This window comes from Pleurodeles waltl, chromosome 6, assembly GCF_031143425.1.
Source record: "Pleurodeles waltl isolate 20211129_DDA chromosome 6, aPleWal1.hap1.20221129, whole genome shotgun sequence".
Taxonomy (NCBI): domain Eukaryota; kingdom Metazoa; phylum Chordata; class Amphibia; order Caudata; family Salamandridae; genus Pleurodeles; species Pleurodeles waltl.
In genome coordinates this window covers 691324179-691347050 of record NC_090445.1, presented here as the reverse complement: position 1 = coordinate 691347050, position 22872 = coordinate 691324179, and positions in this window count along the sequence as shown.

Here is a 22872-nt window from a genome sequence, read left to right as displayed (position 1 = left end):
ATTCCAGAGATGAGTTAGCATTAAAGGTAGGAGATTTGGTTAAGTCTAAAGGAGGCGTAGCATCGTGGTCGGACTGTATAATATTGGTAGACGAAACCAGCGGAAAAGGCCCGATTTTTTAATTATTAAGAATGTGAATTAACAGGTTCCAGTGGGGGTTGCTGAGCAGATTTTTGAACGACCCCAATCCTTTCTTCTACTTGTTCCAATTCAGATTTGATAGCCCCAATTACAGAGGATAAATAACTAGTAATGGAAGGTTGGACTAAAGAGCCCATCCCACATTCCCCCTGTTGCAGACTATTTTGTATTTTCCCCATAATGAATAGAATTCACACGTACCCCCTAAAAAGGACAACAGTAGGACCTTCTATCCTTGGCGTGATTACCTCAGGTCTAAATTCTCCTTGAATAATTTATAATACAACAAAAGAGGAATAACCAAACCCAGCCCTAAACAAGCACATTCTGATGGATACAACTACCTGTGGATTCCTCACCTAATGAATACTCCCATGGCGCCAGCATTCGACGGAAATCTTCTTACTAGTCTCTGCACGTCGACGACGACGTCACTCTAGCCCACGCGACGCCGTCTGACGTCATACAGGCAATAAGAGGTCCTCGACGACGTGCGGACGTCAGTTCCCTTTTTTCCGTGCATTTGAAACGGTTATCTTCGAGGGAGCAACTGTTACATTTTTGGTTACAGTGTCTTTTTGCTGCGTAGTCTTTCGCTGTGGTAATAATGTCGCAGAGAAAGTCTGGATTTAAGCCTTGTCGTGAGTGTGGAGGCAAGATGTCGGTGACGGATCCTCATTCCGATTGCCTTTGGTGTTTGAGCTCCGACCACGACGTCTCGACTTGTGATTCATGCCAGCACATGAATCCAAAGGCCCTCAAGGAACGTGAGGCGAAGCTGTTTATGGCTAAATCGAAGGAGAAGCATCACAAGAAGTCTTCTTCTCCAAGACATCGGCGTCATCGAGACTCCCGGCGCCGTAGAGAATCTCGGCGTCATTCGAAGGAGACTCGTTCCAGGTCTTCGGATCGGCGCCGAAGGACATGGGAGATCAGTCCTACGGTTACGCCGCATCCTTCGACGCCGTTGCCCTCTCCGGCGTCTCCGACTTCACCTGGACAGGCGTCGGTGATTGAGGTATTGGAGCCTCAGGTGTTTTCTCCGGCGCAGACGCCGAGGCCGGCGTCGGGGTCGCCTCCGAGACAGGCACCTCAGTATCCGGCTTTTCCCACCCCTGGAGCCGATAGTTCCGCATTCTTGAATGCGATGTATGCCATCTTCCAACAGATGGCTCCAGGGGGTGCTCCGGCTGGGCCTTTGGCCTTTTCTTTGGGTGATCCTGCGCCTCTTCGGCCGGCACCCTTTATGCCCTTTCTCCCTTTTGGGAACGTGGGCTCGGCGCCAGTGTCGGCGCCGGTGGCCGCTCCGGTGGCTTCAGAAGGATTGGCCCCGGGGATTTCCATCCCGTCGACGTCGAAGTTGGGATTTCGGCCTGTGACTCCGGTGGGTCCATCTGCTTCAGCTGCTCTTTTGTCGTCGCCGAAGTTACCTGTGGCGCCGGACGCGGCGTCGGTGGCTTCTGAAGATCGGCGCCGATCTTCGACTTCGGCGGAGGCATTGTCGACTCCGCGTATTGAACAGCGACTTCATTCCAGGAGACGTGCTCTCCGTGTATTAGAAGAGCAGGAGTACCAACGAGCCCTGGAGGAAGGAGAGCTAGAGGACTCGGGTGATGGGCTGCGTGGACTGGAGTCGGCCAGTGGGCTGGACACTTCCCCTGAGTGGGATCTTTCGTCCCCGGGGGAGTATACTGAGGAGGCTGCTTCCTTTCATGCAGTGGTACGGAAGGCAGCTAGTTTTTTGGACCTGCCTTTGCCGGTGGTGGAGGCTAAACAAAACCTTTTAACAGAGGTGCTACATCCTGCCTCAGCTGCGGCGGAGCCTCTGTTGCCATTTAATGACGCTCTGCTGGATCCGGTGATAGAGGTGTGGAAGAGGCCGGCATCTTCCCCAGCAGTTCACAGAGCCGTGGCCAGGAGGTATCGGGCGGCTCCGACTGACCCTGGGTTTCTATCTAGGCACCCTACGCCGGAGAGCTTGGTGGTGCAGGCCTCCTGTTCAGCCAAGTCAGCGCCTGGTTCTTTCCCGACGGTGCCTGGGGACAGAGATTCAAAGAAGCTAGAGGCGCAGGCGAAGAATTTTTTTTCGTCCTGTAGTCTGGCGTTAAAAGCCACCAATGCAACCTGTATCCTGGGGAGGTATATTCATGCTCTGATGGATGACATTTCCTCATCGTTTACAGAGCTTCCCCAGGGTCTTTTGGATCTTGTCTCAAATGCCCAGGCTGCTGCGACCCAGATTATCCAGACGGGACTGGATACCACCGACTCGGTAGCCAGAGCAATGGGCACAACTGTGGTGGCAAGGAGACAGGCCTGGCTCCGTAACTCGGGCTTTTCTGCAGATGTACAGTCCACATTGTTGGATCTCCCGTTTAATGGGGACAAACTGTTTGGAGCCAAGGCTGATTCGGCCTTGGAACGTTTTAAGGAAAGCAGGGCCACGGCTAAGTCGTTAGGGCTCCAAGCTCCTTCTTCCACGGCCTCTTCCAGATTTTTCAGGAGGTTTCGTGGATTTGGGCGTGGCTCTTCCTCCTCTTCCTTTCGGGGAAGATATCAGCAACCTGCCTCTTCCCATCCCTATAGATCTTTCAGGGGGAGAGGTAGGGTCCGCACCAGAGGAGCCTCTCAGCAGCACTCTGCCTCTTCCTCATCCTCTGGCGGGGTGCAGCAGGGAAAGCAGCCTTAGGCTTCCACCATTTCCCACTCACTCCTCTCCAGTAGGGGGAAGATTACAGCATTTTCTCACCAAATGGAAGACTGTTACAACGGACACTTGGGTTCTCAGTATTGTGGGAAAAGGCTACACCCTTCCCTTTCGGGAGTTCCCGCCCCTCATCCCGCCCCGCCCTTCTTATTGTTCAGAAGAACACCTCCTGTTGCTAGAACAGGAGGTACAAGCCCTCCTTTCCAAGGGCGCGGTGGAGTTGGTCCCAGAGCAGGAAAGGGGTCGAGGATGTTACTCAAGGTATTTCCTGATTCCCAAGAAGGATGGTCGTTTGAGACCAATTCTGGACCTGAGGATCTTGAATTGGTTCCTCAAGCAGGAAAAATTCAAGATGCTGACCCTAGCACAGGTGCTTTTGGCGTTGAACAAGGAAGACTGGATGGTGTCTGTCGACTTGCAGGATGCTTACTTTCATATCCCGATACTCAAGTCACACAGGAAGTATCTCCGGTTTGTGGTGGGATCGCAACACTATCAGTTTGCGGTCCTTCCGTTTGGTCTTACTTCAGCACCTCGAGTCTTCACGAAGGTGATGTCGGTGGTTGCGGCAGAACTCAGAAGGAAGGGGATAGCAGTATTCCCTTACTTGGACGACTGGTTGATCAAAGCCAAGTCCCCGGAGCTTGTGTCGCATCATCTGCAGTCAACAACCCAGTTGTTGTTCGACCTGGGTTTTTCGGTGAACGAGCCCAAATCTCACCTAGAGCCCTCTCAGCGCCTCCTGTTCATAGGGGCAGTACTGGATACAACATTGGGTCGGGCCTTTCCTCCGCCTCAGCGGATTCAAGATATTCAGGATTTGGTTCCAATGTTTCGAAATGGAGCGGTAGTTCCAGTCCTCAAGGTCCTTCGTCTGCTCGGTCTGTTTGCCTCCTGCATTCTGTTGGTCACGCATGCTCGCTGGCACATGAGGGCTCTTCAGTGGTGCCTCCGAAGGCAGTGGTCTCAACACAAAGGGGATCTAGAGAGTACTGTCAAGATCTCCAGAGATGCTGCTGTGGATTTGAAGTGGTGGATTGCAAGCAACAATCTTTCACAAGGAAATCCGTTTCAGCAGTCGCCACCAGTGGCCACAGTCATAACGGATGCTTCCACTCTAGGGTGGGGAGCTCATCTGGGGGATCTGGAGATCAAAGGTCTTTGGTCTCCAGAGGAACAGATGTTTCACATCAATCTGTTAGAGTTACGGGCTGTACGTCTGGCTCTCAAGGCCTTCCTCCCTTCCCTTCGTGGTCAGTCGGTACAGGTCCTAACGGACAATACTACCACGATGTGGTACATAAACAAGCAGGGAGGAGTGGGGTCGTACCTTCTCTGCAGAGAAGCTCTTCGACTATGGTCCTGGGCAAAGGAGCATCAGATTTGCTTGATAGCAAACCATCTGGCCGGAGTCTTGAACGTGCGTGCGGACAGTCTCAGTCGCCAATTCTCGGCAGACCACGAGTGGCGTCTCCATCCAGATCAAGTCCGTTTAATCTTCCAGAGGTGGGGGTTTCCTCGGGTAGATCTGTTTGCCACTCGAGAGAACGCGCATTGTCCGTTATTCTGCAGCCTCCAGTATCCGATGCAGGGAGCGTTGGGGGACGCGTTTCAAATAACCTGGTGCGGCCAGTTGCTTTACGCGTTTCCTCCCATACCCTTGATTCCTCGAGTATTGAGGAAGATTCGCCAGGACCGGGCTCTAGTCATCCTAATAGCTCCGGATTGGCCAAGGAGGGTATGGTACTCCGACCTTCTCCAACTCTCAATGTGCCCTCCGCTCCGTCTCCCTTTCAGGGCAGACCTCCTCTCGCAGTCGCAGGGGCAGGTTCTACACCCCAACCTCCAGAGTCTGCACCTACATGCCTGGAGATTGAACGGGGCAACCTGAGTTCCTTCTCTCTCCCGCCTGAGGTAGTGGATGTTATATTAGCGGTCAGGCGACACTCCACTAAATCTATCTACGCTAATAGATAGTCTAAATTTGTTGCGTGGTGTGGAGAGAGGCAGATTGATCCTTTGCATGCTCATCTATCGGACGTTTTGTCTTTTGCTCTGTCTCTAGCGCAGAAAGGTTGTGCAGTGGCTACCATTAAGGGTTATTTATCGGCCTTGTCAGCCTTCATATGTCTTCCAGACCAACCATCTTTATTTAAATCCCCTATTGTTATCAGATTCCTGAAAGGTCTTCTAAATAAATATCCTCCAAAACCATTCGTTATGCCGCAATGGGATTTGTCCTTGGTCCTGACTTTCCTTATGGGGTCCCCTTTTGAACCTATGCATTCTTGCCCCTTAAGGTATTTGGTTTTAAAAACAGTCTTCCTGATAGCTATAACATCAGCAAGGAGAGTGAGTGAGTTGCAGGCCTTATCAGTAAAGCCCCCTTATACAACTTTTTATGGGGATAAGGTGGTGTTGAGGACCAAGGCTGCTTTCCTCCCGAAGGTTGTTTCACCCTTCCATTTGGCTCAGGCAATTACTTTGTCCACGTTCTATCCTCCGCCTCATCCTTCCAAAGAGGAAGAAAGACTGCACCGTCTGGACCCAAAGAGAGCGTTGAGCTTCTTTATTGATAGAACAAAGGATTTCAGGCTGGAGGATCAGCTGTTTATTGGATACGTGGGCAAGAGGAGAGGAAAGGCAGTCCACAAGAGAACACTATCCAGGTGGGTTGTTCTTTGCATTAAAATCTGTTACTCTTTGGCAAAGAAGGATCCTCCTGAGGGCATTAGAGCTCATTCCACCAGAGCTAAGTCGGCCACTTCGGCCTTGGCCAGGGGTGTTCCTGTGGTTGACATCTGCAAGGCCGCAACTTGGTCGTCCCTTCACACTTTTGCAAAACATTACTGTTTGGATTCTGAGGTTAGAAGAGACGGCCATTTTGCACGGTCAGTGCTGCAGGATTTCTTGGTTTGACCATTTAGGCACCCACCGCCGGGCGTGGTACTGCTTTGGGACTCTATTCATTAGGTGAGGAATCCACAGGTAGTTGTATCCATCAGAAGAACGAGTTACTTACCTTCGGTAACGACTTTTCTGGTGGATACATTAGCTACCTGTGGATTCCTCACGGTCCCACCCGCCTCCCCGTTGCCTTTCTGGTCTTTCCAAGTAATCCTTGAGTGCGCTCCTCTTGGTCTTTGAGGGTGCAATAGATGTTGTATATAATATATTTATATATATGTATATATGTATATATCTTTGTGTATATACTTGATGTGTGTATATATTTAAAAAAAAAAAAAAAAAAAAGAGAGAGTTATATATATATATATATAAAAGATTTACAGTTATTCATGCAATGTTGTGTATTTTTACAATATAATGGGATGTTGCCTTGCTCTTTCATTGCATTGCCTGGTTGTTCTCATGCACGTAAAAAATGATTGGTACTGACGTCCGCACGTCGTCGAGGACCTCTTATTGCCTGTATGACGTCAGACGGCGTCGCGTGGGCTAGAGTGACGTCCTCGTCGACGTGCAGAGACTAGTAAGAAGATTTCCGTCGAATGCTGGCGCCATGGGAGTATTCATTAGGTGAGGAATCCACAGGTAGCTAATGTATCCACCAGAAAAGTCGTTACCGAAGGTAAGTAACTCGTTCATCTTCACCACAGAGCAACGCAGCGCGCTAAAGAGCGTCCGTGCAATGTTAAATTCCTCACCAAAGAGGTACAATAGGTCTGAAAAATATAAAATGATAAAATAGTAAAATTAAAGATAAAAAGTCTCCCTAATAAAAGGCAAATACCTCTAGATACTTTAACCTAGTAAACGCACAGACTCTAAACCTAAAATAACAATAAAAATATCAGGGGTGTGGCCAAGCCCAGCCTCTTCCAGTCGATGACGGGCGAAGGATGGGCCCGCCCTTGGCCAGGGCACAGCCGCGCGCGTTTCGCAAGGCGGGTGCGCGATGCAAAATTTAAAGGGGCTCGAGGGTCCCGCCCCCAAACACCGGCCAGCAACCACAAAGTCCTGCGGGTCCCGCGAGGCGGGCGCGCAATGCAAAATTTAAAGGGGCTCGAGGGTCCCGCCACCAAACACCTGCCAGCAACCGGGAAGTCCTGCGCGTTCCGCGATGCGGGGGCGCAATGCAAAATTTAAAGGAGCTCGAGGGTCCCGCCCCACTGACTGTAAATATGCCATGAATTTATTGGTTTACCTGCGAAGGCATGGTGAAGCCTTCCACATAGTGATATTACCTCAGTGATACATATGTTTAAAATTTGCACCTATTAAATTTCACGTATAATATTTAGCTGTGTCTCATGATGAAAGTACTTTTTTCTATTCAAATTAAAGCTCTGGCTAGACAATGATTATGGTTGTATTTTGCTGAATTTAGTTGCGAGTTTCTGCAGTTCCCTTGCAAGGCCTTAGTCTACTCGACTTCTCTACCTTGATGTTCAAGTGCTAAAAGGGTGTATTTGGTTGGGCCGAAAGGTTCTTCTTACTACTATCTTGATAACCCATGATTATGTATACTTTCACTAATAGAAAAATATTTTCCCAAAGGAGAAACTCACTGCCCTACACCACTACCGATTTTAGGGGTGTACCCCATCCTTACCACCCTGGAAAGGGATGTACTCTGGCCCTTTACAGGATCAAAGGTGTAACCACTTTCAAGTTGACAATGGGTCATGTAAATTGTTGAGGAAACCCCCAAGCACGTATCCTGGGTGGTACCTAAACTTTTCATGTCAGTAATACCCCATGAAATCCCTTCCACACTCCTCGGAGTATATTTATTGCCATGGAGATATTCGTGTGAGTACATTTTTTGAGTACATTTTTTATACACGTACATTTAAGAAATTACAAAATCTGCTCTCACAGTCAGTCAGTCAGTCAGTCAAATAACTTTATTCGGCAATTGCCATAAAAGTACAAACCAAGACACATTTCCCAATCTATAAATAGTAAAATAAAACTTTAAAACCATTACTGGAAGCACCAGATGAACATCCAATCTGAAACCCCTTAACATACATAGATAAATATACTAGACATGATTAAAAATCACAAAGTCAGAAAAGTACAAATGTTAGCGTTAAAAAGATATACTATACGTACATAAAATATTTAAAAAGGAGTAGGCCTTTTCCTAATACGTAAAGAAGCTGTGACAAAGTCTAATACATGGTGACAAATTTGGATATTAGGCAATCTCTGAAGGTATAGCAGGGCTTCCTTATAATGAATAGGTCTAAAAAGACGTAACATGGGTAAAATAAAGGCCCCTCTAGGTGCAGCATATAAAGGGCAAAAAAGAAAAAAATGCAAAGTGCTCTGGGTTGATTTGGAGTCACAGGGACAAAGTGGTAAATCCTTTTTCCAGAAACATGGTTCAGGGAAAGCTACCTTAAAATGAATTAGATTAAGTCTAAAAAGTGTTAAAAAGGAAATTATTCTAAAACTTGAAAACCAAGACAAATAGGGTTCAAGGCATGGAACAGTCACAATCCGAGAATAAGAATCGAAAGATTTCAATTTCAGGGAACTATAAAATCTCAGCTCTGATATGTGCTTGGAATAAGTAGACTTCAAAACAGACCTAGAGTTTGTGGTTAACAGATGGGGATCATCAAACATATATCTAAGCCCTAGGTTCTCAAAGGAGTTTTGCAGAAACATAAGCCAGGGAATCCTATTTGAGTATTCCAATTGAAGACAATCAGAGATACAGTCTTGGACCAAACTTGCCATAGGGTTTGACCAACATTTGATCCACAGCAGTAGGGGAGCCATAAAGACCCTGTCCTCCAAAAAGCACTGATCCAGTTCTTCATGGCAGATTATGTTTGCGGTGCATTTTGGAACCAACAATAATCTGCGCAGGAATTTATTTTCTACACTGTGAAGAGACGGTATTTTATTATAGCCCCAGACGCCTGCCCCATAAAGGACTGATCAGTGCATTTGGAATTATAAAGAGTTTTCAACTGAGCAGGGGGTCTGTGACCTAATTTATTTGAAAAGCGAAAAATTGCTTCATTGTTCCTTATCAACTGTTGGAGCTTAAAATTAATGTGTGTCTTCCAGGACAAAGAAGAACTCATGTACATGCCTAGATAACAAAATTCTTTGACCTTATTAAGAGTGTGCCCTCCCATAGAAAATAGTTTAGACTTTGTATTGCGTGGGCCACAAGTCATAACAAAAGTCTTGGGGTAATTTACTTTCAGATCCAGATTCAGCATAAAATCGTAAAATACATCCAGTAGTCCCTGTAAACCGTTTGCAGTACGGGCAATTAAAACTGCATCGTCAGCGTATAATAAAACTGGAAGGTGTCTCTGACCCATCTTCGGTATGTCGTTTGCATGTTTTAAAAGTGAATCATAGAGCCCATTTATATAAATCAGAAAGAGAAAAGGGGCTAAGATACATCCCTGCCTTACGCCCCTAGTTGACGGGATGGGGGAGGTTCTCTGCCCATGTGAGCCGACCTGAACAGAAATTGTTAGGTCTGTGTGTAGGCGTTTAATAAGCTCCAATAGAGGCGGATCACAGCCTAAGGCTTCCAAAATTTGCCATAACTTTGACCTATTAACCATATCAAAGGCACTGGTTAGATCAATGAAAGCCATGTGAATAGACTCTTTTTTGACTGTCACATATTTGCTGAGTATCAGCTGCAAGTTTAAAACTTGCTCAACTGTGCCTACACCAGGTCTAAAACCAAATTGAATAGGGGATAAAATCTGGGCCTCGGACACCCAGTCTTCTAACCGGGACAAGATCACACTACCTAAAATCTTTGCCGTCGAATCAATAAGAGAGATTGGTCTGTAACAGGAAGGATCTTGTCTATTACCTTTTTTAAAGATAGGAACAATAATGGCCGATTTCCATGAAAGGGGCACGTTACTGTTTACCACACTATTCAAAACATTTGTAACTAGCGGACCCCACAGATCAATTTCTGATTTAAAAAGATCAGCGGGAACCCCATCGGGGCCGGGAGCTTTTCCCTGCCTTGATCTATTAATAGCATTTTTGACCTCGTGGAGGTCAAAAATAATGTTTGGGGCCTTAGTTTTGGAATCTAAATTGAAAAGTGCAGAAGGATTTACATGCGAATTCTCATAGGTTCCTGAACAGAAGACTTTCCTAAAATGAGTTAACCAGACATCCTCAGCAATAAGACAGTCATCGGCCAAAGAGTGGTGACCAGAAAAGTATGAGTGATTAATCACTTTCCAAAATTTAGAAGTGTCCTTCTGCTCAGATGCAGCCAAAAGATCGCCCCAGGCCCTGGACCTAATTTCTGATTTCCGTTTGTCAATGGCAGCCTTATAATCAACTCTGGCTATTTTAACTAATTGACGGGAGAGAGGAACTGCTTTAAGTGCATCTTTGAGTTTTTTGTGGGCAGATGAACACGCGGAGTCGAACCATCTGTGGGCCGCCGGCCCCTTCGCAGGCCTGTCCACCGCCAAGGCGCGTGAAATGTCAGTGCTTAAAAATTCAAATTCACGCACTATGTGGTCAGAATCTAACTGCTGGGAGAGACACATATGAATCGAGTCCGACCTACTTCTTACAATTTCCTGGTTAAAAAGTTTTGGATCTATTTTGTCCCATTTTAAACGTATGCCACAGTTTGGATTATAAACAGTAGCAGCGCTCAAGCTTTTATTATTGGGTGCCTGAATAATTTTTAGGTCCAATATAATACTAAGGGGGTTATGATCGCTCGCACAGTGGTGCGTAATCTTGAATTCTTGAATTACGTAAAAATCAGAGGAGCTGATAAGTATGAAATCGATAATACTCCCCCTCAAATTCCCTGTAAAGGTTGGTATATTGCAGGCGTCAGGGGCCAATTTCTCGGTAACATGGACCAAGTCAAATTTACAAGTAAAAAGGTTTAAGGCATCTCCTTCAGATGTATGGTTAAAATGAAATACTGACTCTCTGCCCTCAGCAGGAAAGGCACACAGGTCCATGTGTTCTTTGCTGCACAGAGGAGTGTTGAAATCGCCCACCCATATAATAATTAGGTCACTATTCTGCAAAGCATGTGAAGAATCTATAAAATCCGTTACCTCTTCCAAATGACCCATTAGGAGGCCCCGAGGGATATTGTTATAAAAGTTTAAAATAAGGATATCCTTTTGGCCACAAATAGAGACTAGGACAACCATAAAATAAAGGGAAGACCAGATTAAAGACACTTTTAAAAGCGGGAGATGTACGGAAACGAGAACTAAGAGGCCGCCACTAGCTCTCCCCATCTGGGAGGTTAATGCCGGCTGACACAAAGAGGTGAAACCGTTCAGGAGGAACGTATCTTTGGACCAGGTCTCCTGTAGACAGATTATATCGTAGGAGGAAATGAAGCTCTTCCAGTCCGAATTGTCAGATTTGGATCGCAGCCCTGCTATGTTCCAGCTAAGCAGAGTTAATGGTCTAGACACAGGACATGACATTAGAACTTTAGTATTTATAGGAGCTTTCAGGTCCAAATCAGGCTTTCCTGTGTCCCAGATACATTCAGCGTGGACATTCCCAGCCTTTGGTCTCTCCTTTTTAGAAGAACAGGGGTGGGTCACCGATAGTCAATCGTTCACGTCAAGGTGACTGAGAGTCGAGAACCGGTTGCTAGAGGGTACATTTACCTGTAAATGAAGCCTTTCAAAATCTGGTCTGCGAATACTATAATTAGTGACAATGCGGTTTGGTAGGAGCACAGGGTCGTAAAAATGATACAGGGGATGTATTTGAATCCTGTTAGTTGACATTTTACAGTAGTCCAAATTGGTCAAAAAATTGTCTACTTAACGAGGATTAGCAAAATTTAAAACAACATAGTCTCCCTCCTCCAATACTTTGGAGTGTCCTACCCTCCTCACTCTTCGGGCCATGAGAATCTTATCATTGTGGAAACAATTGGATTTGAAATTGAAGTTCAACCAGTGACCAGCTTTTCTAATTAGGGAGTGGGTATCTTCTTGTTTGGAGCACTCCAGAGGAGGAACATTTGAGAGAACCAGAACGTACGGGTTGCAGGCAGGTGGTAAATGTAAAAAGTCTGCATGGTTAGTAAGTTTAGTAGGATCTTTGTCATGCGTTCTAGAGGAATAAACTTCCCTTATCGGCCCTGATGCAGGGTTGTCAGCGAAAGGTCCTTGACCAGAGACGGTTCGTGGATCAGGCAAAAAATTACTTACTCCTTGGGGTACCAAAGTAGGGGGAGGAGTAGACTGATGTGCTGGTTCGGGGCTATGAAGTATTCCCGTGCATAAAGGACCTGGTTTTAAAAAACTAGATAAAAACCTGGTCACATCGTTACAAAAGCAATCGAGCTTCCTAGCGATCAAGGTGGAAATTTTTGCCTCAAGAGTTGCGCAAAAGGATTTGAGTGTCAAGTCAATAAAACTAGAAAGATCTTCAGGAGCATCCTTACTCGGAGGGCATTCGGGGAAGGAGACCAGGGTGATTGGGGGTTGGTCACTATGGGCCAGGGAGGTAGGTAGATTCTTATTGGAGCCCGGGGCCTTTTTTGTATTTTTGAGCTTTTTCCCGGCTCTCCTCTTCTTCAAAGGGGGAGAATCGGCCTGAGAGCAAGAGCTTTCAGGAGGAGGAATAGCTAAAAGGAGAGAAGAATTAATTTGGTCGGTAGTGGGGAGTATATCGGCGCCCAACTGGCTGGTATTCAGAGGCGAGATCAGTGATGAAGGACCAGTCCTTGGAAAAGTGGAAATATGGATGGTAGGTTCCAAGGGGGGGTGTTGAACAGTACTTTGGACAGCCCCAATCCTTTCTTCTACATGTTCAAGTTCGGATTCAATGGCCCCCATCACAGAAGATAAATAACTAGTAATGGAGGACTGAAGGGAGCTGGACCCGGCTTCCCCCTTCTGAACATTAGACTTTCTTTTCCGCATATTTGATTACAAACTCACACAGTATCTGAAACAGCACCCCGATGGAGATTCCACAGGCAGAAGAAGTAGACGTTAGGGGGGGGGCCCAGCCCGGCCTCTTCCGGTTGATGACGGGCGAAGGACGGGCCCGCCCTTCGCCCGGGCGCGTCCCGCGCAGAGGGAGCGTGACAGAAATATAAAGGGCTCCTGCCCCTCCTCCGCTCACGGCGCTTCCCGCGACGGCGGGAGCGCGATTTCAAAATTAAAGGGCTCCTGCCCCTCCTTCACTCACAGCGCTTCCCGCGACGGCGGGAGCGCGACAGAAATATAAAGGGCTCCTGCCCCTCCTCCGCTCACGGCGCTTCCCGCGACGGGGGGAGCGCGATTTCAAAATTAAAGGGCTCCTGCCCCTCCTTCACTCACAGCGCTTCCCGCGACGGCGGGAGCGCGACAGAAATATAAAGGGCTCCTGCCCCTCCTCCGCTCACGGCGCTTCCCGCGACGGCGGGAGCGCGATTTCAAAATTAAAGGGCTCCTGCCCCTCCTTCACTCACAGCGCTTCCCGCGACGGCAGAAGCGCGACAGAAATATAAAGGGCTCCTGCCCCTCCTCCGCTCACGGCGCTTCCCGCGACGGCGGGAGCGCGATTTCAAAATTAAAGGGCTCCTGCCCCTCCTTCACTCACAGCGCTTCCCGCGACGGCGGGAGCGCGACAGAAATATAAAGGGCTCCTGCCCCTCCTCCGCTCACGGCGCTTCCCGCGACGGCGGGAGCGCGATTTCAAAATTAAAGGGCTCCTGCCCCTCCTTCACTCACAGCGCTTCCCGCGACGGCGGGAGCGCGACAGAAATATAAAGGGCTCCTGCCCCTCCTCCGCTCATGGCGCTTCCCGCGACGGCGGGAGTGCGATTTCAAAATTAAAGGGCTCCTGCCCCTCCTTCACTCACAGGTTTACTACCTTACATGGGTACACGGATCTGAATGATATGAATTTACAGAGGCTTCCCACGGGTACTTCTGGAAACCAATGAAAGTCACATGTTCCTAGGTGTACTCCGGAAAAATGTTTAAGAATTCCTACTTTCCTTCATGCAAGGTGCCTTCTGCACGCGCATATTTCACGGGGGTAGAGATGTGCATGTGAAAAGCAAGCCTGCTCATTTGAATAAGTGCATTTTTTAATATGCAGAAGGGAAATGTTTTCCTTTGGAAAAACATCTTCCCCGAAAGCACCACCGTATTTGAGGTTATTCCCTGACCTCTCTGACTGTTTCCAGGGTGGCAATAGTTTGTGGAGATATTTGGAAGCATCAGCACACTTTCGTTTGTGGGACATGTTACCCATTTGCAATATTACACCCTACTGGTACGATATTATTCATATGTACATTGATGCAAATTCACCTTTTGTGAATTGCTTTTTCTCATAAATCAAGTAATTTGTACGTAAAAATCGAACTCTTCGAAAATGATTTTACAGTCGTAAAATTATTTGTGCATGTAAACTTACCTTACACCAGCAAATATCTTTGTACATTGAGCCTTTAGTGTAGACGGTGAATGGGGCTGTAATGCGCCTGCACATTCATAGTAAAAATTGAATGAGACTGCAATGCCGTCTGTGAAATGAAATCTTGAAATGTCACCCACTCTTACTTTGGGAGTCCTTCAAGATTCCTCTTCAGTGCTTCCCACGAACCTGAGGAGTAAGGAATATACGTGAGAAAGACAAAATAATGACGGAGGAGGAAAAGAAATAAAGTCCCTCAAGTGTTTTTCCTGCTCACAGGTTTAGGAAGTAGGTCAGGCCTCTCATGACTTTTAGTACAGCTGGACAGGCCCTGCTTTTGGGCGGTGCGAGCGGTGCGACCGCACCGGGCGCAGACATCATGGGGGCGCTGTGTTTAGCAATAACTTCCGAAACTTGCGATTTAAAAGCACCTGCTGAAAAGTTCCTTGTGCGTTTATTCTTCAAGAAACAATTAAAATGTAAAGATACCTGTTGTGATTAATGTTCCTGCTAGAGAGAGAGATCAGAGTTTTGCCTAGTGGCAGCTTTGGCTCAACATAAAGTAGCATAGAGGTTTTATATGCCTGCTGCAAAAAAACAGAACTATGAGACATGTTTAAGAAAAGTGGCGCTTCACACAGTGTGGTACCACTTTTCTTGCACCCCTTAGCGCCCCCCTAATGCCACCATGTATGCATCATATTTAAAATACAGTGCACCATGGCGGTAGTTAGGGGACTAGCATCAGAATTTTTTACGCTAGTCCAGCTCTTTCCAGCATTAGCATAAAAAATGTTGATGCCAATCTTGCAAAGCATCTAGAGGCCCATTGTAAAAAATTGAAGATTCCTTTTAATGCCTGCTCTGACCATGAGTTAAAAGTGGCAGAAAAAAATGACGCAAAGAAATCTGACAGGCATAATGTAGCGCAAAGGGTTACAAAGTGGCGCGATGCATGCATTGCGCCTCTTTGTAAATATGGCGCAGCGATTTTGGCCTTCTAATGCCACATTAGTGTAAAAAATTGACACTAATGTGGTGTTAGAATGACACTAGGGGATCTTAAATATGCCTCTATGGCAGTGCTTAATTTGTGCTTGTTGTTTCCGGTGCGGAGCACCGGCACTTATTTTTGAGGGCCGGCGCTTATTTTTCTGCCTCAAGCATTTACTGAGAGAAAAAGCCACATATGGGAAAGACGGAGGAAAAGAAAAACAAAAAAGCCTCACAATGGGGAAAAAGCAGAAATACACAAGAGTTAGCTGAAGTGGCAGGGAGTGCCTGTAAATGGATTGAAGAGGCCCAAGATGGCTTCAGGATTACGCTGCCTCTGTGTTCCGTGTTCACACATTTAATTGCAGCAGCTGGGTGTTTAAGAGGAGGGCTTTGGGCACCAGCACTTTTATTTACAAATTAAGCACTGCCCTTTGGGGCATATTTGAAAAAAGTATGCTGTGCCACTTTTCTTGCGCCTCTTAGTACCCCCCCCAATTTAAAATACTGCACACCATGGCTGTAGTTAGGGGACTAGCATTAGAATTTTTTATGCTAGTCCGGCGCTTTGCAGGATTAGCATCAACATTTTTTACGTTAATCCTGCAAAGCACCCAGAGGCCCATTGTAACCAATGGAAGCCTCCTTTTAATGCCTGCTTTGAGCAGGCATTAAAAGTGCAGGAAAAAAATGACGCAAATAATTCTGTCAGATTTCTTTGCATCATTTCTTTGCCCCCCCCCGACAGGGGGATGCCCCTTTGCATACATTATGCCTGGCACAGATATAATGTAGCGCAAAGGATTGCAAAGTGGCTCATTGCATGAATTGCACCACTTTGTAAATATGGCGCAGCGTTTTTGGCTTTCTAACGCCACATTAGCTTAAATTTTTTTTTACACTAATATGGCATTGGAATGGCACTAGGGGCTCTTAAATATGCACCCCTTAGCACTCCCCTAACGCCACCATGTGTGCGTGGAATTTAAAATACAATGCAACCTGGCGGTAGTTAGGGGACTAGTGTCAGAATTTTTGACTGTAGTCCGGCGCTTTGCAGGATTAGTGTAAAAAATGTTGATACTAATCCTGCAAGCACCCAGAGGCCCATTGTAACCAACAAAAGCCTTCTTTTAACGCCTGCTCTGAGCAGGCGTTAAAAGTGCAGGAAAAAAATTACGCAAAGAAATATGTCAGATTCTTTGCGCCATTTTTTTAGCCCCCCCCTCAAAGAGGGAATGCCACCATTGCATACATTATGCCTGGCGCAGGCTTAATATAGCACAAAGGGATACAAAGTGGTGCAATGCATGCATTGTGCCACTTTGTAAATATAGCACAGTGTTTTTGGCCTTCTTACTCCACATTAGCGTAAAAAACAAATTATGCTAATGTGGCGTTAGAATGGTGCCAAGGGCTCTTAAATATGCCCCTATATTTTAAAGTGGCTAGCTGAGTGGATTAGTAAAGCCAGCCTTTACATGTGCTTTAAAACACATGAAAATATGTGAAAAGGGAGTGATGGAGAGAAGAGGGGCACATTTGCCGGGTGGTAGTGAGTGAAACCGAGGAGGAGGTCATGGGGTAGGGGGCGCCACTATAAACTGTCGCACAGGGCGCCACCAGTCCTAAAGCCGGCCCTGCATCTGGATTTGGACGGCAGGTGAATTTCCAAGACAATGATAACTGATTGCCTGAAATACCTGTTCTTTTCCCACATCAGTTGGCTTTCCTTCTGTTAGCAAGGGGCTGCGGCCCTTATTTCAAACACTTTGGCTGGCTCTTCTCGGTGGCGTAACAAAGACCTGTAGCCCAGCGGAGCCCCCTCAGCACAGTACTCAGTGCATGGGGGGCAAGCCCCTGATCAGGTCCAGGGAAGAGGGGGCCCCCTAAAGGTACTTTGCAGGGGGGCCCCTTCAAGTTTTGTTACGCCACTGGCTCTTCTGCAGTCAGGAGCAGCAGTCATCGAGGTGTCATGTTGCAGGTAAGGCGTGCACTAGGACCAGAAAGACACACACTGACCAGGTTGATCATGGACACCACTTAATGTGAGGTTAAGGAGCATGACAGCAAGGTGAGGAAAAAAACAGTCACCAGCAAGATAGCTCAGAGAACTAACTGAAGGAGCTGGAGTCAAGCTTCCCCATTCGTAGATGAATGATTGTAATACTGAGGCCCTTCAGAAATAAAAAGATAATCTTATTACCAGTGTCCCATGTAATCACTGTGGAGCAATGGAGATCTGACATCATTGACCACTTTTCTGTCACTACTACAAATTCAAATCGATTTATGGAGTGCGACTTATTACCCCCACGGGATGTCCAGGCGCTGCTGCTGCAATGAGGGACTGCAGTAGTTCACTTGACTCTTTTAACTGGCTCTTGTGTTCTTGAGGGGGGGACTGGTTTCAGTCATCAGTTGACTACTGTATCTGATTCGTGGCCAGCAGTAGTTAATTGACCACTTTGCCCCGCACTGTGTTCGTGAAAACAACACAATATAGAAAAACAACACTATTGTGACCTTCATACAGTTATCAACTAATAAAACACCTGCTACAAGCTCAAAATATACTGCTTACCCTTCTTCAAAACAAAATGACACCACCAACAAAACACATCTTCTAAACTGCCTGCTCATAAATGCTCAATCACTCTAAAAAAACAAGCACCACATCTACGACCTACTCACTGACACACAACCTGACTTACTATTCATAACAGACTCATGGTTGTAAGATTACATTGCCCCAGTATTGTATGAAGCCATTCCTCCAGACTATCAAACCATCACACAAAACTGTATAGGCAAAAGAGGAGGTGGACTAGCCATTATATTCAAACAAGCAATACATCTCAGCAGAACAGAAAACATTTTCATACAAGGTTGTAAGGCCCTCATCACCAGATGCAACCTGACTCCAACTTTCTCCTGTAACTTTCTCTTTTACAGACCTCCGCCTAACAATTCAACATTCCCAGACACATTTCTAGACACAGTTCTAAACCTTATAATGTTATACTCCAACCTCTGCATTTTTGGGGACCTCAACATTTGGTTTGACAAACCCAACATGCCACATCCAAAAACTATCAACACTGGCCTACTCACATTAAACCTACATGAGATTGTACACAATCCCACACTTATCGCTGGACACATCCCAAGTGTCATTTTTGCAAACACAGAACTAGTTACTGTTTAAAGCATTATGCCAGTCACATGGTCAGACCACCATTTGCTAATGTTCCAACATAAAACACCACAAACCCAAGCCCACCTGACATACTTCCATCTATCGATCATGGAACAAACTCAATTTTGAAGACTTAGAAACACAACTAACAGCAAACGCAGATCTAGACACAATAAATTCTCTTCCAAAACTTTGAGTGGCTACAGGAAGCTTTTTATATCCTAATACCACTCAAAAAAACTAAAAAGAATAAAAGAAGACCGACAACCAGGGGAAATACAGAACTAAAAAAGATAAGACAACAAATCTTAAGGCTGCAAACACTCAAGACAAACTTCACCTACACAAACTTAACAGAATCTACAAATCATCAATCAAAAAAGCAAAAAAAAAATGTACTACTCAAACAGAATTCAAAATGCTAAATCTGCTAATATCGAATTTTATAAAATTCTCAACGAATTAAAAAAACTAAATACATGGAAGGAACTTATCCCATTACTCAAGAATTCACAGACAAACTGGCAAATCATTGCACAACTAAGGTAGACACATTGGACTCCTATTTAAAACTAAGGAAAACTACCAGCACCAACCTGTTTCCTAAAAACTCCTCCTAGAGTAAGCCAACCCAGCATCTGCATTCCTATAAACTATTATCACAAAATTAATATTTTGATTTGGTCAAAGCAAGTATGCCTTCTGGCTGCCCTTCTGACCCTTGTCCAGCACACATCTTCAAAAACATTCTTTTATCTTTTTCTGCTGCCAGACCTGTAAGAAGAATCATCAATAATTCTTTAACTACAGAAACCTTTCCTGAAGACCTTAAAAAGGCATACATATACCTGTTATTAAAGAAAACAAACCTGGACCCACAGGACCCCAACAACTACAGACCGATTACAAATGTACCTTTCCTGGACAAACTAATAGAGAAAGCAGTATTCACCCAGATGTCACAAATTATTGAAGTTCACTTCATACTTTAAGACTACCAAACTTGATTCCGCCCAGGAAGAGGCACTGAATCTGCACTCATCACAATCTGGGATGATCTTAAAAACACAGTTGACCGCAATGGAGTTGCTGCACTACTTCTCTTGGACCTCTCAGCTGCCTTTGACACTGTTGACCATGACACCCTAATTCAAAGACTCCACAAATCCGACATAGAAGGAACCGCTCGACTGGATCACATCCTACTTTCAAAACAGAACAAATGTGATCTATTCTCCCCCTTTCTCGTCCAAACCCTACTTCACAAAAGCAGGGGTCCCTCAAAGATCAATCATGTCAACTATGCTTTTCAACAGCTACATGATGTCATTACCAGAATTGATCAACAAATTTCAACGCACATTCTACAACTATGAAGATGACACACAAATACTCCTCAAATTAGAATGCTTCAAAGGCATTGCAAACTCACAAATCTTTAATTGCCTCAGAATCATTGATAAGTAGATGACTTGGAGCCATCTCAAATTGAATGCTTCCAAAGCGGAAATACTTCTATGTGACAACTGGAAAAATTATGACTCACTCTGTGCCTGGCCTGACGATCTGGGACCACCTCCTTAAGTATTTATGGAAGTTAAAAAACTTGGAATTACCATGGACTTCAAGTTAATAATGAATGCCTAAGTGGACAAAGTAGCACGATCAAGCTTTAGCACCTTGAAAAGTCTGCAACACATCTTCCCCCACCTCAGATTTCCACACAAGGTCCAGGCTACTATCTCCCTTGTACTATCTAAACTAGATTACACCAATGGCCTCTACCATGGATCATCTCCATCTACTATGAAAAAACTACAACGCATTCAGAACTCGGCTGCCAGACTACCACTATATGTAAAGCTTCAAGCCCACATCTCCCCTGCCGTAAAGGCACTACATTGGTTACCGGTTGCCAGAAGATCCATCTTCAAGCTGCTTTGTATTACCCACAAAGCAATACATGGAACGGGACCGCTTTTCACCAGGAAAAAAATCACCAAATACAATCAACAAAGAAACCTCCGCTCAAGATTGGCACCCCTCCTTAAAACACCACCATACAAGAAAAAAACTATAGGTGGTACATCCTTCTCTGTTCAAGCGGCCAAACTATGGAATTCATTATCCCCAAATATAAGATCCACTGATAACTATCTTGTCTTCAGAAGACTAGTCAAGAGTTGGTACTTTCCTTCATAACCACTATATCCAAACACCAATGGACTGCATATTCCTGTGTTGGTAAACATATATAATATGATTATGTGTATATATCTAGATATGTGTATTTCTTTAAGAAGTATTTATAACTTCTATTTCCTAATAAAAAAATATGTACATACTCTTTAAGCCTGTTTAGGAAATGAATATTTACTCATGATTAAATGTGTGTGTGTGTGTGTGTGTGTGTACATATATATGTGTGTCCATATATGTACCGACAAGATGTATACAATATATGTGTATATGTCTATGTATACATATGTATGTGTATATTATTCAATGCTTAACATGTTCATAGGTCATTGTACAGTTCCTAGATAAGTTATTAGATTAGATAATTAAGAATTCCTACTTTCATTTTAGCTATTTTAGTTATGATGAGCAAATGTCATCATAACTATTTTATCAGCAAATATTTTGCTATGGAAAATTGAGGAAAGATTAAATAATGCTAGAAAAGTGCACAAATAAATTAAACTCAAATATTGCTAATCTTGAAATTCTGTCTTTATACAACACAAATTTAAATCTCAAAATATTATATCCACTATTATATGCCCTACAGATATATTCCCTATGCATTTATGTATCTATTTATTTATTACTTTAGCCCTGCTTCCAAGAGGAGAAAAAACAATTCTCTCTCGTGAGCTTCACGCTGTCTCCCCATCACCCTTTACCTCTATCAGTCTATCCTCCATCCCCAAACTCTGACTTATCCCAAACCCTTTCTACTACTATGATCTCCAAAATAACCCTCCTAAGCTCTTCCTTCCTCTACCGCTCCTGGCTCACCCGAACCTCAGTTTAGTACTATGATCTCCCGAACAACTCTACTATATTCTCCCTCACTTATATCACTTTTGACTCATTCAAAACCCCTTCTACTACTATGCTCTCCCTCACCCCTTTCTACAGGCTCTTCCCTCCTCCATCCCTCCTTTACTCATCCCAAGACTCATCCTATTACTATAAACTCCCAATTAATACTTCTGGATTCTTCCCTCCTCTATACCTCCATTATTCTATTCAAACCTACTAGGAAACTCACATATCCTTCTGCTCTATTCAACTCATACTAATACTAATACTGTGTTCATATTTCCCTATACTAATCCACCACTAATGCTTTTGGGTTCCAGAGTAGCATGCTACTCGCCAAAAAGTGCTTCAACGCCTCTTCAGGGGTAGTAATTGTTATATAAATACAATTTCAATTGCAATTAATTGGCCACTGTAGCTGGGAGTGAGGGCCTACAGGCATTGACCACTTTAGCTGCCTCTTCGCTCTGGCCAGGGACTGCAGCTATCCTTTGACCATATTGGCTGCCTCTTGTGGGTACACCGCTGTGGCTATTCTTCACTCGCTGTGACAGAATGGCCTTCCCTGGCCTGTGGTTTTCAAAGAACCTCTGTCCATGTTTCTTCTCTCTGACTTGCTCTACATCAGTGGGTAGGTGGCTCTGGCAGTTCTTTGTGCATTCAACAATTTTGGCCACCTTGTATAACTTTTCACCAGAAGAGCAAGTTCATGTTATTTTTTTACTTAAAAAGGTTTTACATTACTCGAGCAAGAGTCATACACATAGCTGACATCTAAGCATGTTTGATTATAACGTACTGGCAAAAATCTAATTTAATGTTGATGTCAGTATGTCCATTTTACACCTGTGACAAGGGGTTTCAGCAATAGTAATCTAATGAACTTAGGAAACCCAAAACACACAAATAAACGTAAAACTTAGGTGGTCATTACAACCCTGGCGGACGGTGTTAAAGCGGCGGTAAGACGCCAACAGGCCGGCGGACAAAAAAAGAGAATTATGACCCTGGCGCGAGCCGCCAACAAAGACAGCCACTTTAACACACCGCCCGCCACGGCGGTACAGACAAGCAGCGCAATGTACCGCCCATAGTATCACAACCCGCCAATCCGCCACCTTTTCCGGGGCGGATTCACCGTGGATAAAAACACGGCGGAAACAGCTTTGGCAATGGGAAAACGCTCACCTGAACACATCCCACGAGGAACGAGGACTCGATGGACCCGGAACTCAAAATACTCCCTGCCCTTGTGTTTCTGCTCCTCTACGACCATCATCTACGTAGGCGCCGAAGACAACGGTGAGTACTGCACCTACGACATGAGGGAGGAGGGAGGCAAAAGTTAGGGAGACACCCACCAAACACCCCAACCCCCAACCTCGCATTATAC